We start from the raw sequence: 17,221 nt of genomic DNA, 5'->3' as shown, positions 1-17,221 counted from the left end.
GTCGCTCCGAAAGTAATGCCTCCTATTTTATCCCCCACGGAAATGAAGGTCGCTCCGAAAGTAATGCCTCCTATTTTATCCCCCACGGAAATGAAGGTCGCTCCGAAAGTAATGCCTCCTATTTATCCCCCACGGAAATGATAATAGATGGCGAGGAGCTCGGGGTTGATAAAGGGAGCTGGTGGAGCTGGGAGGAGCTAGGTTGATAAAGGGAGCTGGTGGAGCTGGGCTTTAAGCTGCCTTCCTATCTATCTATGATTTATTGCATGAGGGAGCTGCAGGAAGAGGCATCTCCCCCACCTTCCCCCAAAGCCTGCAGTGACACAGAGCTCTCAGCACCCCCAGAAAGAGCCGAGGGGTGATGCAGGGACCAAGTCAGACCCAAAAGGTGGCCACGTCCCCTCCCCGTTGTCCTTTAGCATCATTACGATGCTCAACGTCGCGATGCGAGATGCGAGACCACCAAACAGAGGGCAGGACCGCTTTTAGGCTAAGCACACAAACATCTACATGGAAACAAACACAAAACCCGGTGCAGGAGCTATTAGTTGTCGCTAGATGGCAGCGGCCGCTCGTTCCCTACCCCATCCCCATCCCCACCGCCCCCGGTGCGGGCCCCGCTCTCCGGCATTCCTGCGGGGCCGGGGCGAGGCGCAGCCGGGGGCAGAGCGGGGCCCCAAGGTTTCGCAACACAAGGGGACGGCGCTGAGCTCCGGGACGGATCCACGCCTTCCCCTCCCGCCCCCGTTCCTGCCTTCTGTTTTCTTTCTACTTTCTTTTTTTCCCCCTTTTTTCCCTCCCCCCCCCCCTTCTCCCCCCTTTCCCCCATTCCGCCCCCCCCCTTTCTCCTTTTCCCCCCCTCTTTTCCTTATTTTCCTCCCCCTTTCTCTTCTTCTCCCACTCACTTGCCTTCCCTTCCCTCGTTTCAATCCTCAAGGCAACAAAAAAGCCCATCCAGATACATCCCTCCAAACACAAGCCAAGCCGCAGCAACGTACATGTGAGGTTCACTGTGATTTCCCAGCACTGGGGGATTTTTTAGGCTTCCAGCAAACTTATGCATGGCCTGAGGCGTGCATGTATTTGACCTGGCTTTTAAAACCTATTTTATTTTGCTTCCAAAACAAGGTGGCTTCATCCAGCCTGCTTTCAGGGTGCAGCCCCTCTGCTGCTGCTTCCTTCCAAGCCATGTATGGGGGAGAGAAATAGCTGGTTCTGTCCGAACCCACAGTTCAGAGCATGCAAATAATCATGGGATAAGTAGGTCCGTGCCCAGGCCTTGCTTTCATTTATGAGCACAAAGCTGCTCTGCTCCTCTTCATGATCCCTCCTGTGAACTGCAGGAGGGTGATGCTGCTCTGCCCCAGGTCTGTGCTTGTCCCATTGAGGTCCCCAAGTGCTGCCAGCAGGGAGGGATGCAACCTCCCAACATAGGGGCAACCTCCTGCTTTGCTTTCATTCCCCCCATCCTGGTAGTAATAGATTGGGGTCTGCAACAGCCGGTGTTGCTGAAACTCACCCCCTCCTGCGATGTGTTTTTGTTTTTTTTCAGACTCAAATAGGAAGCTCAAACCTCACCCTGAGCTTCCTCTAGGGCTTGGTTCTTCCTAGAGGCTGCTCCTTGCCAGAAATTTATGCACCACTGGCCTTGATCCAGCCAAGCATTTAACCGTGTCCTTAGTTTCAGACCATCTAGACCCCTGCACTCCCCTCATTCCTTTCATCCTCACTCCTTGCCCTTAAGCCCTCCTCATCCTCTGGGCTCTCCTTGCCAAGGTATGCTCATATTATGTTTAAATTACCAATTCTGCCGATGAATATTTGATTCTGACTCAGGTGCTCAAGCAAAAGGCTGTTTGCCATCTCCATCATAGACCCCCCACGTCAATGATGTGCCCATTCTCCAGGGAGAGAGACCAGCAGTTCATGTTGGCACAGATCACCAAAGAACTGTCATCCATATGGCCACATCTGCCTGACAGCTGGCACCCAGGTCTGCCAGGTTTGCCTGTGCAAGAGCTCAGACAGCAGCGTTGGTTGGTTCCCAACCCTCCTGCTGCCATGAATTTCAATTCTAGTTCAGGGAATTCAAATGCATATTGATTAAGGACCTTTTATGGATGCCTTGCAGAGCGCATTAAAAATAATTTAAAACTTGCATTCCAGTATTAATGACTCTTGTCTCTGGCACTTTGCAGTGATTCAGACTTGACTTTTAATTGAAATGCTTTAATTAAGACAAATGCCTTCAGCCAAAGAAGACAAAGTGTCCTTCCAGGTGTGTGCCTGCATGAGCAGTGTCCCAGGGCAATAGCGAACACAGGGACTGGAGCACTGAAGCCAAAGGACACACAGACCATGTACCATGTTTTGCCCTCATTGAGTTAGTTACCTTTGCAGCTTTTGGATCTCCAGGTTTCCAAACTGCAAAGCAGCCTTTGGTGTCTGGAGAGGAGCCCCTCTGTTCTTCAAGACTGTCCTCCAAGAAGTCTTTTCTTTGAGCCTGTCCCCATGCAGCACTCAGAAAACTGGAATTTCAGCACTGATCATGCTCTTACATCCTACTCCTGACAACCCCAATGGAGGTACATAAGCCAAACAAGTCTGAGGCAATGATTGCACTTTATTCCCAGCTTTGAAGCTTGGGTCTAGAGGTGCCCCTGAGCTTGAAAGCATCCTCCAATGAAAGCATCCTTCTTCGTTTTGGAGGAGCAGCAGGAGATGGCGCATTGGGGCTGGCCCAAATAGGAGACAGGGGTCTGCACTGAAGTGTCGTGTAGAAGATGTTGTGGGTTATAGAGTCTTATTTCAGTATTATCCTCTTGATTATGATGGGAACTTCAGGGTCTAATTTGGTGCTCAGACCACCAGGGTCAGTGTATACATGGAAAGCTCGAGTCCTAGCAGTCCTCACGCTCCCTGTTTTACAAGGACAGCTGCATCTGAGAGTCCACTCCCTCTCTCGAGCATTTAAAGGAAATCCATATTTTCCATCCGGACTCTGGTGGGACAGGCCATCGACTGCCATTCAGTGCCTTCACCCTGTGTGAGTTGTCCACCCAGGCCATGATGTGTGCCATGCAGCAGCACTTGGAACCTACATTGTAGAGGAGTCATAGACACCAGTGCAATTCAGGTGTTGAATAACAATCACCCCAGCTCAGTTCCAGCTTTCTTTAAGCCAAATCTTCACCTTCTAGGGACAAGTGCTTGTTTAATGTCACACCCAAAAAGGTTTCCTGAGAGGAAAGCCTTCTTTCTTCATGAGTGGTAAAAGTACTGCTCTATGAGGCTGCTGCTATAGTGGCATTTTACAGTGCAGTTGAGTTGGACTGTATTTATAAGGCTTTTGTTGTTGTTGATTCTGCCTTGTGAGTCATATAGTAATGGGCTTCACTCCCCAGGTCAAGTGTTTGGCTGCCAGCCATGGCCTTCATCCAACAGCAAAGCCAACATTCACTAGCGTGATGTCCAGCAGTTCAAAATGATGAGCTGAAGCTCAAACACCCAAGCTAAGGAGTCTTCCAGACCCAAAGTCAACATGTTTAATTCTCTCAGCTTTGTAACCAAAAATACGAGCGATAAACTTGGAGGGCAGGCAAAAGTTCACTTGCATCTTGACTATGTCAAGTGGGGTGCTGTAGCTTGGGTATATGGAGAAGAACTCTACAATGGCTGCCCATACTTTCTCAACTCAGACCTACTGGCTAGTTTTGCTGAAGGATCTTACCTTTGTAATTATACACATGAAGCTCTCAATCCAGACACTTCCCACTCACCACGCAGGGCAATTCAGGAGACAGAAGTGAGTGCTGTAGCTTGAACTCATCTTTAATTATCTGGTGTTTGTTCACACTCAAATCAAACAATCAGAGTGAAATGTCCTACCAGCATGGTTCATAATTCATGACTGTGTTGATTTCTCTCCTAGGCTACAGTGACATCAGTAAATAATAGAAGGCTGGGTCCTGTCAGAGGAATGAAGGAGGGGTTATCTGATGTGGTGGGCAAATGCTCTCCCAGGGACATGAGAGCTATGGCAGCCTGCAAGAAAAATAGAGTGAAAGCACATGAGATTTAACTCATCAGAAAGATGAGTTTAGCACAGAATTGTGTTTTTTTTGTCTTAGCATCTGGAGCTTCCAATGTGTGTGACCACATCCTCCTTAAATTCAGCAAGCTTTTAAAAGTGAACCACAAAGGAAACACAGAACTGACTTATTTAGGGAGAAAGAAAAGCTTTTGTTTTCTGTTATTGTACATGGACGAAGCCCCACTTCTTCTGGGTCTTTTGCTATGCAAGCAGATCCTCATTGTTCCAGAGGATGCATCCCAGTCCTTCAGACATTACCCATCTCCTCTCTTTAAGTTGCAGTAATGATACTTTCCTGACCCACAGGAACAGAGGGGAAAAATTGTACTGATGGAACATCTGAACATCCTGGCAGAAAAGGGGAGCCAGACCTCACCTATTCTTTTCTCTGCAAGACAGCAAGAGACCACATCAAGGCAGCTCTTTTGATTTTCCATCTCTCAGCCTCAGACTGCACCTGTGAGCTGCTCATCTGTCAGAGAGAAAACCCATGTGGTGGTTATTTAAGGAAACAGACCACACACGCTCCCATCGGTGAAGAGTCCAGGTCCCACAGGAAACCATCAGGTTTTGATTCCTGTCTCAGACTGTAGACAGGTACATCACTGAGGCCAAACTTGAGCTTTATGTAGATTGATGTTTCTGAGCCACTGCCCCAGCAAAAGCCTCAAGAAATGCAAAAAGCCACTGCCGGGGTGCCAGCATGTTGCCCATGCTCAATTTCCACAGCTTCGCTTCCCAGATGCCATCTTCAGCAGTGCCATATAGGAGTGGTGGCCACAGGAGCTGCCTTTTGCCAAGAGTCAGGGTGATGGAGATGAACACGGATTCTTTGGGCTGGGGATGGCTGTGGTGAACAGCAGATGGTGCAAGAGGAAGCACAGCCATCAGGATAGGCCAGCGTTTTTCCTAGATGATGGTGAGTCAAAGCCAACAAGCTGTTGGCTCTTGCCTTACGTGGTGTCCAGTCCAGGAGAACAGACAGGGACTGGTGGCAGAAGGTTGGACTGTGAATGTGGGAAGGTCAGCGGAGGAGGGAGAGCCTTGAGGCAGGAAAGCGATGCTCAGGAAGACGTGCTGAACTCACTCTAGACTGGGTGGGGCAGAAGACCAAAACATGAATCAGCTACTGAGGCTGAAAGGAAGCTAGTCGTGGTCATTGGAAGTTGGCTGCCACCGACTCGCCTCATTGCCAGCCAGTGCAATGCAAGCTGGACAGGATATGGCTGGCAAAAATCCTGCAGAAGTTGATTAAATCATCATGCTTTCGCTGCCTAAAACCCTTCCCACACCTTTTTTTTCTGCAGTGGCTTGTGCAACAGTTCACTAACACCCTTCTCAGCATCTCCAAAGCACCTTCTGATTCCTGCTGGCCAGCTGTCAGACCGCAGGGGAATGTGTGTTAGCCTAGTGCAAGGGAAGATAGAACACAGTGCTGACCATCTGCACTGAGATCTTTTCTGTTTTGCCATGCAGGGTATAAGAACAAGGAGGACTAGAGGATGAACCACAGTGGAGGAGAACCAAAGTCACTAAGAGCTCCTGGAGCACTTTTGCTGCTCCATGGGAACCAGGGAGGATGGATCATGAATTTGACTTGCTCATTTGACTTTGGGATACCTGGTGGTCCTGGATGCAGCAGGAAAACTCTGGCCATGCTCTGGAGTGATGCATCTGTCTTAACACTGCGGTCAGGAGACACCTCTGTGATAGCAGCAGGGCACTCCACTGATGCCAACATATCCTCCAGTGTCCTTGGCCTTCGTATCAAATAGATTATCTATGACCACATGCTTCTCCAAGTTTCTAGGTCAGCCCTGGTGGCTGTGGGTAGAGGTGGAGCATAAGCCTCAAGTTCCCAGTCAGTAGGGTCACCACTGCTACTTGGGAGATCAAGTCCCCATCTGGGGCAGTGTAAGAGATCCAGACTTTGGCCTCCCTGAGTTACTATTCTGTGTGTGATATATTATCATTGTCTGAGGAGTCTGAGGGCCTCAGCAGAATAATGACAATGGCAGAGGGGTCGTCCTTCCTGGCTAGAGGTTTACCTGGCCTCTGGGTGGGGACCAGCCAGCAGTAGAGCTATGAGAAAGATGGGGCTGCTCCACGCTCCTGCACTGCAGCCAGCTCCATGCAGCTCATCTCTCCAGATTTCCTGGTATTTGTTCTCTTGTTCTGGGAAGAGAGGAGAGCTGCAAGAGGCCCATCTCACAGGGACGTGTGTAGAAAAAGGAAAGGCCATTGTGTGAAAGAATTTGGTATTTCAGGGTTTGTTTTCCTTCTGACACAGAACAAAACACCACCATGTCAAAACCCTCCATAAGTCAAAACAGAGCAACAACAAAGAAGAACAACAAAAATAACAGTGGTGTTCATTTCGGATGTGATCAGTGGAAGTGTTTCTCTTTGCTTTTCGTCTTTTCCATCCCGGAATGTGTACAACTGTATCAGGAAAACGAGAAGAAAAAAAGGGAAACAAAATGATAGAATTGTTTGAATTGGAAGGGACCCTTAAAGGTCATCTATCAAACAACGCTGCAACAAACAAAATCCCCATCGGAGCTAAGAAGAGAGTATTCCCCAGCACCAAGGTGGGCTCAGCGCTGCCACAGCCCTTCTGCCCACCTCTATGGGTCCTCTGTGTGATGGCATTGAGATCCAACCGTCTCCCCTCCTCTTGGAAGCAATGCAGGCCTTAAGCAGTAGGGTTTTGCAGGGTTTTGCACCAGGACTCCTTTAGCAGAAGGACTTCTGCACAGCACGGGAAAGAAGTTAGAAAGGCTGGGTGTGAGGCTGCACTACCAGCAATGGGGAATCGTGGATGTGTGCATTGCTTTGGGTCAGACCCTCCACTCAAGGAGCACCCTGATGCCCCTGGGTGGGTTCATGCCTCTTCCTCGTGCTTTCAGCCCCCAGAAGGATGCTGTTTTATGGCCACTGGAGCTCGGATGAGTTCCCCCCATGGAGCAATTTGCAGTGCAGGTCCCTCCAGCTCGCAGCTCACTGCCTCTTCTCCCCGCCAGCTTTTGCAGAGCGCTTGGCCCAGTGCCCGGCAGCCTTTCACTGCTGCCTTTTCATTCCCCTTAATTCACTGCCTTTCCTTGCAAGGAACAGAGGGAGAGCTTGTTCCAGCAGACGGGCCCCATCCGCTCCTCCCGTCCGAGGGTTGGGAAGAAGGGATGGAGGCGAAGGGAACTCTCCCACCCCTCCGGGGCCCCGCGGGCGCGCTGCTTCCCAGAAAATACGGTAAAAAGCCTTCAGCCTAAAAATGTAAGTCTGATCTCATGACACAGGGTGGCCCTGCATTCCTCACCTCTGACATAACCCGCTGGGAGTGTGCTGGCGGAAAAACACAAACAAGATGTACTGGGGCGGCTGGCGGCGGGGCCAGGCGGCTGGCAGATGTGTGGGGTGGGAGAGGAGCCCCCGCTGCCCTGCAGACCGTGAGCACAGAGCGTTCCTTGGCAATGCATGAACCCACGACCTTGTTCACCCCACCTACCCCCTCCCCCCCGAGGTCCCAACCACAACGCTGGGGTTGGTAGGGTGGTAATGGGGTTGGGAAGCACGCAGGGAGGCAGCTGAGCTCCCCCAAGGGTTTTGCTGGTGGAAGGCTGAGGGTGTTTTTAGGGACTTGTGGTGTTTTTGCAGTGGGTTGGTGGTTGTTATTTGTTGTCTTGGTTTGGGGATTTTTGTAGGGCTGCGGTGAGGAGGAACCAGTGGGAAGAGGCTGCTGGGGTGCCCTGGTTGGAGTCCCTAGAGGATCCCATGGGGCACAACCAGAGATTGTGACACCAAAACCCCCAGACAGTGAAACCCATGGACCTGGAGCCTCCTGCTCACCCCAGCAAACTGCTCAGCACCATCCCATAACCTCCTCCTCCCATCAGCAGTGATGCCAGGGGGTGCATCTGCTCTAAGTGCACCATGTGTATATGCAAGCTGTGCCCCAAAGGGCACCTGTGAATGTCACAGGGCAGAGATTCCTCCCTTGTGCACATGGAAAGGTTTACCAGGGATCACAACCAAGTCGTCCTCCCATCTCACCCACTTGTTTACTTTCTTCTGCAAATGCCCTAAACCTTGACAATGACCTATTTTCCCTTCTGTTGTGCAAAGCTTCTTTCCTAGAAAGCGGCTTTGCAACGCTCGGTCCAACCAGCCGACCTCTCCCTCGGCGTGTGCATGGGGAAGCCAGATCCAAATGGCTGGCAGGTTTAGCTGAGCTCCAGCACACCCCAAACCCTCATGCAGATGAGCTGGGAGACATGGTCAGATGTTACCTGAAGCTGTCCTGTGAGACTGCCTGCTCCGAGGGAGCAGATGAGCAGCAGTCAGCCTTCGGACTCACTGCTCACAGCTTGCTTTTCCTTACTTCTGATTCATCCATTTGCTTCTGTTCCAGCACTCAACAAAGCGAGGAGAAAGCATTTCTTTCTTGCAGGCATTTCTCCCCTCTTTCTGCCCTCACTGGTCACGAGCAGAGAAAATATCTGATTATCTTTTATTTTTTCCTTTTAATTTCCCATTTTGAAAAATTAAGGGGATTATTTCCTAAAAAATTCTCCTCACAATAATTCTTAGTTTTCAGGACCATTGCCCCTTTGGCAGAGGGAAAGAAAGAAAGAAGAGGAACAATGGTAACAAGAAACAGTGGTAACAAGAGCATAGTTTGTACCCAGAGCAGGAGCACAGTGCTTTGCTCATGGCTCCCATCCTCTTCTCAGCTGCCCCTTTGCCCAAGGGCTCCTATCCTTATGCCAGAGTCGTGCTTGGGTTGACAGCAGCACAGGGGCTGCCTCCTTCTCTGCTCACTTAAGTCTTCCATGATTCATTTTCTTCTACTGCCCAGTTTTGTTTTGTTTTTAAGTTAACTCTAACTCGGTGCTGATTTATTTTAAGGCGCCAGGCTGTAACCTGAAGCCAGAGGCATAAACTTAGCCTTGCAAGCTCCTGTTGGTCAGTTAGGAGCGCAGGTTATGGATTCATCCAACAGCAGCGATGATTTGAAGATTACTGCTTGCTTTCTCCTGCAGCTTGGCTTTGTAGACAACCCTGCTCTTTTCCAGATGGATAAACTGCTTATGTGGAAGCAAAACACACAGTGTGAAGCCTGATATATCAGGGACAGGGTCTGTTAATGAAGCAACTCATGAGTCCTCCATCACCTACATATGTGCATACATGCCTTGTCCAAGCAGCTGAAGTCACCAAACTTAAAGTCACTGCCAATGCCTCCCAACATCATGGTTATTATATCCACAGTGGAGCATGGCTGCTATGTGCATCCAACCTGCAGAGATGCTGGCAGAGACATGGATAACCCAAATGCCAGAGAAATAGCACATTTGTGGTGCATCAGAACCTTCCTTGGCTGGAGATAGCGAGGTCCCTGTTGTGAAGTGTGTTGAGCTGAGAAGGGTTGTAGGCACCTATTGAAACCCTCCTTAAAAAGTGTTATCAGTCTGAGATTATATAGGGAATGAGCCTCTGGTGTCGCTGACTGATCTCCTCACTCCTAGGGAGGCCACAGGACTGGAGATAAGAAGAACAATTGATTCTCCTAAGTGTCCTGACCTTCCCTAGATGTACAACTAACAGCCCCTGGATGGATTCTCCTGTCCATTGCCATAGAATGGCCTGAATCAGAAGAAACCATAAAGGTCATCCAGTTCCAGTTCCCTGCCTTGGCTAAGGGTACCTCCCAATGTGTAAAGCTGAAATAACATGATTCCTATGGTAACTACACAAGCTCTGCCATGGAGTCTTCAACCTGAGCTTTTCTTGTAATTTCAGTAGCCCTGCAAATAACTCTCCCAGGTTTGCAGAGAAGTTCTGAATGTGGCATTAGTCTGAGCTGGTATGAAATAAAGTGATCTCTGGGAGAGTGTTATCCAGTCATGGTATTTTTTCTACATGCACATTGAAATTCAAACAGGTATGGAACTGGATGATGGGCAGACACCTGTCCTTACTTATGCAGAGATTATTAGGCACCTGCAGACCTTGTTGGCAAGCAGGATCAAGCCCCTGGGCCACAAGCAAATACTTTTGTGTCCCCACTGCAAGCTAAAATGAAGCATCCTTACAGCATCTCTGCAGCCAGTGGGTTGGACGGCAGCTGTGAGTTTATCATAGTCAATGTGTTGCATGCAATACCATTGCCCGAAATGTTGAGCAGCATGTCCAAGCAGTTCATCTGGAGCTAAAATGTGGGTGCTATGAGCACACAGGGACTGTGATCTTGGCAGATCACTGAAACAGCACTACGATATCTCCAGTTTCATGACTTTTATCCATTTCAAAGCCGAAACTGAGAATGTATGTGTGATGAACAACCTCCATTTAGAAGTGTTCTGTGGCCGCACCTATGGGCTTAGACTTAAGGTCAAAATACTGATTCAATAAGCAGAGGTGCATCAGCTGATCCATGCAACTAAACAAGTTCCTGCAGGACTTACACCATGTCTTCTCAGTTTCTGCCTCTGTTTCCAAAGTTGTCATCCCTTAAGCAGTCATTCTGCAACCCAAATGCCTGGTGACATCTCCTCCTCTATTTCTGATAGCCAAGCACAGAAGGAGAAAGGAAGTTATCACAGAGTCACTGAGATTGAAAAAATCCACAGAGATCATCTAGTCCAATCATCACAACACATAGATCTGTAATATTCAGTTATAAGCTAAAAACCTAAGCACAGTTGCTATGCCAAACTTGATGTTTCCTTTCATATTCCCTTCCAACTAAAGGATTTGAGATAGAGAACACACCCCTGTCTATAGTTGCTTCTGGGCAGGAAAATCCCATCACTCTTCCCCCCAGCAGCCGGGAAGGACCATCAGATTGATGATGGAAAGTCACATTCATATATTTGCTATTTGTTTTGCACAGAACTGCAGCCTGTGGCTGCTCATGGCTGAGAAACCAGTCCCTCAGGGCTCACTTAGAGATGTCATGAACTTGTAGCTGTTGGTGGGTCTCTCTGCTGGGCAGAAGTCAGCTGATGAGATGCTGATCGTCTTATAGTGTTTGCAAGATCTTTAAGATGAACTGCATGGCCATTGTCATTGCATTTGACTTGTACAGTGCTAGATTACCCTGACCATCAGAAGACCTGGATTTTATGACACAGAGATCAGCATTGCGAAGACATGACAATGTTGTTCATATTGCTTGGACCTGAGCCCAGGGCCTGGGACCAGACCTGTCTGATACCCACAGCACAGAAAGACAGCACCGTGTTTGTGTTTTCTTTTCGCAGGCTGAAAGCTTTCCTGGACCTGCTAAACACTTCCTTCTCCTGTAATGTGTCGTGACTGTCAGGGACATGCCAGACCCTGGGCCACAATAGTGGTATAGACATGCCCAGATAGGAAAGATGGTGCAAGGTTGCGTGTAAAGTGGGATATGTGAAGCCACAGGCAAATAGTTTGGTAATCACGTGGGTCAGTTAGGCTTGGCACAGGGCAGAGCATGTCTGCTCATCAAGGAAGGCAGAGACAAAACTTCACCTTAGAATCACAGAATAACTGAATTACTGAATCATTGAATGGCTTTGGTTGGAAGGGACCTTAAAGCCCACCCAACTCCAACCCCAGTGCCATGGGCACAGTTGCTGCTTGTGCAACCTGGTCTTGAGAAGAGTTGGGGAACTTCTTAATGAGAGCAATGAGGGTTTAAAGAAAAACAATTACTCCAGAAGGACTGAGGTAAAGGACACAGTGCTGTCTCAGGGGGGCCACAAACACATTTCAAAATAGGTTTTTGCATAAAGAGGTGTTTCCCATTCCCCAGGTATCTTGCTCCCAACAGTGATTCTCATTTCAGAGGAAGCTTCAGGGCAGGAGGAAGGAGCATAAATCTTGCTCAGCATGATGCTCCATGTGTCTCCTCACCTAGAAAGCTAAACCTCAAAGAGTGGAAGAGCACAATTCACTCCTCACAGATGGGGAAATGGTGCAATGAGTCAGCAAGACAGACCACAGATGCTGTCCAAAAGCATTGCAGCAATTAGTTTGGGCAAGGTGGAGATATATTCCTCCAAAATGAGAGTGTATGTAGTTTGTCACCAGTGCTCACAACCATCTAGTCCCTTGCTGAACATTTCTGACCAAAATCCTTCCATGCTGATCTATTTTCAGCCCAACCCACCCAGTACCTTGATTGCTACACAGCTCTTTTAGCTGCTCTTAGGTAAACACACAGTCATTCCCTGGCATTTTGCCTCGCTAAGACCAAAAATATGAGTGGCACAGAAAACAAGAAAAGCTGTTCTCCTCCACCAGGAAAAATGATGCTATTTCTGAAATGAACTGTTTTTAATACACCTCACCAGCCATGCACATACACACGTATGTATAAATACACTTGACCTGGAGGTCCAGATCTTGTATGCCTATATAGAGACAGAGAGGGAGTTTTATGTATGTACAAACCAGGACACACCTTCAGTCCAGCCTACATCTGAATGCAGAATGTTGGTTAAGATAAAATACTGAGGTCTGATCCCCATTAAAACAGGTTCACAGGGACTGGTCCAAGCTGAGATCAGGGGTTTATGGGCTGTCGTGAAGAGCATCTTCTACCATAGCAACCCATGCTCCGCATACCTAAAAACAGCATCCCCAGGGTTGAACCTGAGCAAGCTGGAGCAGATCAGTGTCAGAGCTCTATCCACAGCAGACCTTGTTTTTGAGGAATGACAGTGATGTTGGCCAGACCTCAAAGTCACTATTTTTTTTTCTTTCAGATTTCTCCTTAGCAAGTAAACACATAGAAGTCAACAACAGATGGAGCATCACATGGAGCTACGCAGGTCAGCAAAGGCTTCGGAGACCCCGTGAATTTGAGGAGGCAATGAATTGGCAGGGGATGTGGATGGGAAATTATTCTGAGAGACAGAGAGGAAAAAAAGGGGGTTGATCTGTCTCCTCTGCTACGTGTTCAGGTTATGTGGAAGAAGACAAAGGTGGGCAGATTATAAAGCTCCTGGGTAGGAAGGTTTATGAGTTTCTCTTTGGCTGCAGATAGTAAAATTCAAGCAGAAAGGTAACAAACCGATAACAAAATGGGCAGGAGTAAAGCAGAGCAAGTGCAAAACGAAACCAGATTTTGTGTGACAGGAGCAGATTGAGTTGATGTGGCAAAGAAGAAGGAGAGCTTTTTCAGTAGCTTACATAGTGCTGCGGGGAGCTGGGAGTGACAAATGAGGCATTTGCACAAGTGGGGAACTACAGCATAGGGCTGTGTGGTGAGGAAGAAAGGAAGAAGAAAAGGGAGCAAAGGACACCTATTAATAAAAGGAAATACCCACATTCCATTTAAGATTTATTGATAGCTCAGAGCCAGAGAATCTTTCATGCCTCCGCATCTCTGAGCTAACATTACCCAAGAGTGGGTAGTGGTGGGGATCCACTATGAGCCTTTGAATTCAAGTGGAAAAGAGCTACGGTTTTTAATATGCAGAAATTAAAACACTTTGACAGAGCTTTCAATCTGAGAAACCTGTACTGTGGCAGCAGAATAGCATTAGTGCTCCTGAATACCCAGCTGGTAATTTACGAGTATGACATATCATGCATTGAAAATGAAATCGCTCCATTTAGGATATCACTGTGGTGGGTATGGATGAATTCAATGCTGGATGAAAAATTAGTGGTTGAGTTCAGACAGGTGTTGACCAGCTGGGGGTGTTCCAAGGAAAGAACAGTCCCATCTGGTCATGAGGAGAGATGGTGTGAAAAAATAGAGTGATCAGCATGGACAAAGAGCAGCCCATGAACTCATGTCAAAGAAGAGTTTTTGTCTTGGAAGTGGAGGGTTCAGTCTGTGAGAGAAGTAGGGCTACTTCTACATGGGGTGTGAATGGAGAAATATGAGGTAAAATGAGGCTGAACGGTTGGGGATGGGGAGTCATAGAGATAACTGGAAGCCTGAGCTGATGCACTGGGGGGAGAGGGCTGAGAAACACCAGCTTACATTGGGAGCGGACTTGATTACAGCATAGAATTGCCTCTGAGGGAAGGTGATGAGGGGCTGCCTGATCTAGGGGAGAAATATATGATAGCAGTGGGTGGGAAAGCTGAGATTTGGGCAAATTTGAATGAAAAAAAAGAACAACCCTTTAACAGAGATGGTGTCAAATGATTAGGATGCTCCTGAAGGGCAGCAGCATGTCTTGCCCCACACCAAACCCTGGGTGCCACCTTGGAGGCACCTTGAGGTGACCCATCTGGTCTGTTTTGCTGGAGGAGGGGACAAGCAAGTCTCGGCTTCCATCAGCTGCTCCAGGATTGGAGTTTAGGTAGATAAACCCTTATACTTACAAAGCAAGGCTGCCCGCATGCCAAGTTGAGCTCTAAATCAGAAGATGAGCTCCCTGGGGGGGTAATCGGTATCTTTCATAAACTGCAATTGGTCAGAGGAGTTGGGGATTTTCCTGGCTCCAGCCCACGCACCTCTACCCATGCTGTGTGAGACGTGCAGGGCAATTTACCTAACGACAGCTCTCAGTGCTGGGCAAATATTTGTCTTATCATGGGTTTAGCAGTGATAGCTAAAGGGCAGCGGCAAAACAAAGCCCAGGAAAGACCCAGCTCTGATCCAGTGCAGCTGGGGAAGCTGGAGGCTTTCCAGGCTGTGGGTGCTCAGCGTGTCCCTGTCCGGAAGGGGCTGCTGGGGGGAGCTGGGCTCTGCACTGCAGTGACATTTGGAGAGAGCAGGAGGTCACAGAGCTGGAAGAAAACACAGGCGGTGACTGTCCTGCAGTGCACAGCCAGAGAGCTGCCTCTGCAGAGAGAAAACACAGGCAGCACGTCTGAAGCCTGTGCTTTGCTTCACTGCGCTTTCATCCCACAAAAAGTCTTTTAAAAAGTACGAGTAAATTTTTTTCCTAAATCCTGTTCCCTTCCCTTCCCTTCCCTAGGAAAAGATGGAAGGAAAACCCATGGAGACAATGTGAGACATCCCCAGAATGAAGCCAGATGTGCTGCTCCATCTGTAACCCAGTGCTGGAAGGAGGACTGAGACCTGCTGCATTGCAAGCCTGGAGAAAGATACCCACCTGGTCTCCTTACTCCCAGCTGCATAAAGAAGCCCTGACAGCTTTTACCACCATTGACACTTGCAGGAAGAAAAGTTGTTGGCAGTTTATGGGGGTCTGCTTTGGCTTTAGATGAAGCAGAAGAGCGCACATCACTTCTGCTACAGGCTGTGCTTAGCAGCGAAGCAAGGCATTGCCTTAGCACCAGCAGCACTCTGAATTCAGCTCCACACTCCATGTTTTCCTTCACTAAGTCTAATGAAGGCTGCAGGCTGCTAGGGAGGCACACAGCAGTAAAGACTGAAAACAGCACCCAGCTGCAACCTATGCAACCCAGGATCTGACTCCTGCTAATCTGGCTTGTATGAGGATGCTCTTCCCAATGTCTGATTTATCCTCGTACAGTATGTAGTGTCATTGTTTTTATCGGAATTCCATATCATAACATCATGCCATACGTTCTCTGTATCTGGGCTGCTGGGGTTGTAGTTCCTGGTTTCCTTATGGTGTGGTGTTATTATATGGAATACTGATGGATACCCTGGATGTGCTCTGTAGGCATATTGGGACCCAGAGTGAATGCCCACCCAAGGACCACAGACAAGTGCACCCATAATAACTAGCTGGGGAAGCAGCACCATTGGGTGTATCAGCTGTGTTTAACCTCCAGCAGAGTCATACAAGAAATGCTTGGCCTGACCCAAAGCCCACTGGAGTAAATAAGGAGGATCATTGCTTCCAGGAACAACGTGGATGTGGTGCAATCAGGGAGAAAGGCAAAAAATAAAGCTGTGTAAGCATCTGCCTAACATTCTTCTGGGAGGTAATAATTGCCAAACAGCACTTGTTCCCTCCCTTTTTCCCACTCTGTCCTTTAGGGATATCTCTTCCAAAAGGAAGAACCTGATAATTGTGGATTGGGTCTTCTGATGGAAGCTGGATATGGCCCCAGGGCAGCCAGCCTCCTTGTGCACAGCGCTCATGCTGGGGATGCAGCCTGTGAGTGATTAAATTAAAAGGTTTTGCAGCAACGACACCAGCAGAGGCACAAGGAGCAGATGACCTATTCACAGACCAATTAGTCATATAAATAAATGCGTGCAGGACAGTGAGCCCATCAACAGAGAGAGCCATGCCCAAGTGCTGAGCAGCACTGGGAAGTATTTGATTGGGAAGTTTTAAATGCCAGTTTCCACACATGGATGGGGCTGCATGGCTTTCCATCAGCCCAAACCTGCCCCTGCTGATCCTTCAGTTCATGTTGTCTTCTTCCCATGTATGCTGTTCACATGGGCTCAGCAGGGGAAAATGTTTCCCATGCATGTCTTACCCAGCTCCATAGAATCATAGAATCACCAAGGTTGGAAAAGACCTAAAAGATCATCCAGTCCAACCGTTCTCCTATTACCAATAGCTCCCACTAAACCATGTCCCTCAACACAACATCCAGTTGTTCCTTGAATACCCCCAGGGTTTCTGACTCCACCACCTCCCTGGGCAGTCCATTTCGGTTCCTGACCACCCGCTCTGAGAAGTAATAGTTCCTAATGTCCAGCTTGAATCTCCCCTGCTGTAGCTTGAAACCATTCCCTCTGGTCCATCATGTCATCCTTCCCTTTATGACAGAACAGGCCATGAATTCCCATTTCTTCACATCAGATTGGGTTGCCTTGCAAAGGGCCCAGCTCCTCTCACCCTGTTTACCTACCTGGGGGTTCAGTGGGGCCAGCATCACTGAGCTCCAACCTCCTGCAGCCCCAACATAGACCAGGTGGGTGTCAGAGCAGCTCCAATCCCAGTAGGCATTCAGTGTCATTTATACCAGGGCTAATTACATCTTAACATTTTCCCTCTGTATTTTGCTATTTATTTTGGAACAGCTCCTCCCTGGAGTCGCTTTCTTCCCCAGCTCTACAACAACAACAATAACAGCAGCGCGCTGCCTTTTCCCTTGGCTCCTTCCCTCATTATTATAGCTCTGCCATGCTGTTCCAGTACAGTCAGCAGAGGAATTCAATCAGGCTGATGAGTAAAAGTGCATAATTTTATGGCTGCATATCAACTGCTTGTTATTAAACTAATCAATCAG

At 48.4% G+C, this 17,221-nt stretch overlaps 1 long non-coding RNA gene across 2 annotated transcripts; it reads left to right on the top strand.

Annotated features, from left to right (window-relative positions):
* The first annotated feature begins 7,178 nt into the window (after positions 1-7,178).
* On the top strand, positions 7,179-15,941 carry LOC107308858 (uncharacterized). Of its 2 annotated transcripts, none has more exons than XR_001552948.3 (3): positions 7,179-7,363; positions 12,841-12,906; positions 15,016-15,941. It is a non-coding gene; the product is annotated as an uncharacterized LOC107308858 (long non-coding RNA). The 2 variants fall into 2 exon arrangements; XR_014943217.1 differs by having other exon boundaries at positions 7,184-7,363; positions 12,841-12,930.
* The last annotated feature ends 1,280 nt before the right edge of the window (positions 15,942-17,221 follow it).

The sequence above is a fragment of the Coturnix japonica genome, chromosome 2, assembly GCF_054131305.1.
Source record: "Coturnix japonica strain WE chromosome 2, WE-NBRP24, whole genome shotgun sequence".
Lineage (NCBI taxonomy): Eukaryota > Metazoa > Chordata > Aves > Galliformes > Phasianidae > Coturnix > Coturnix japonica.
Note: the sequence above shows the minus strand (reverse complement) of the source record. Positions and strands in the feature narration are given on the sequence as shown.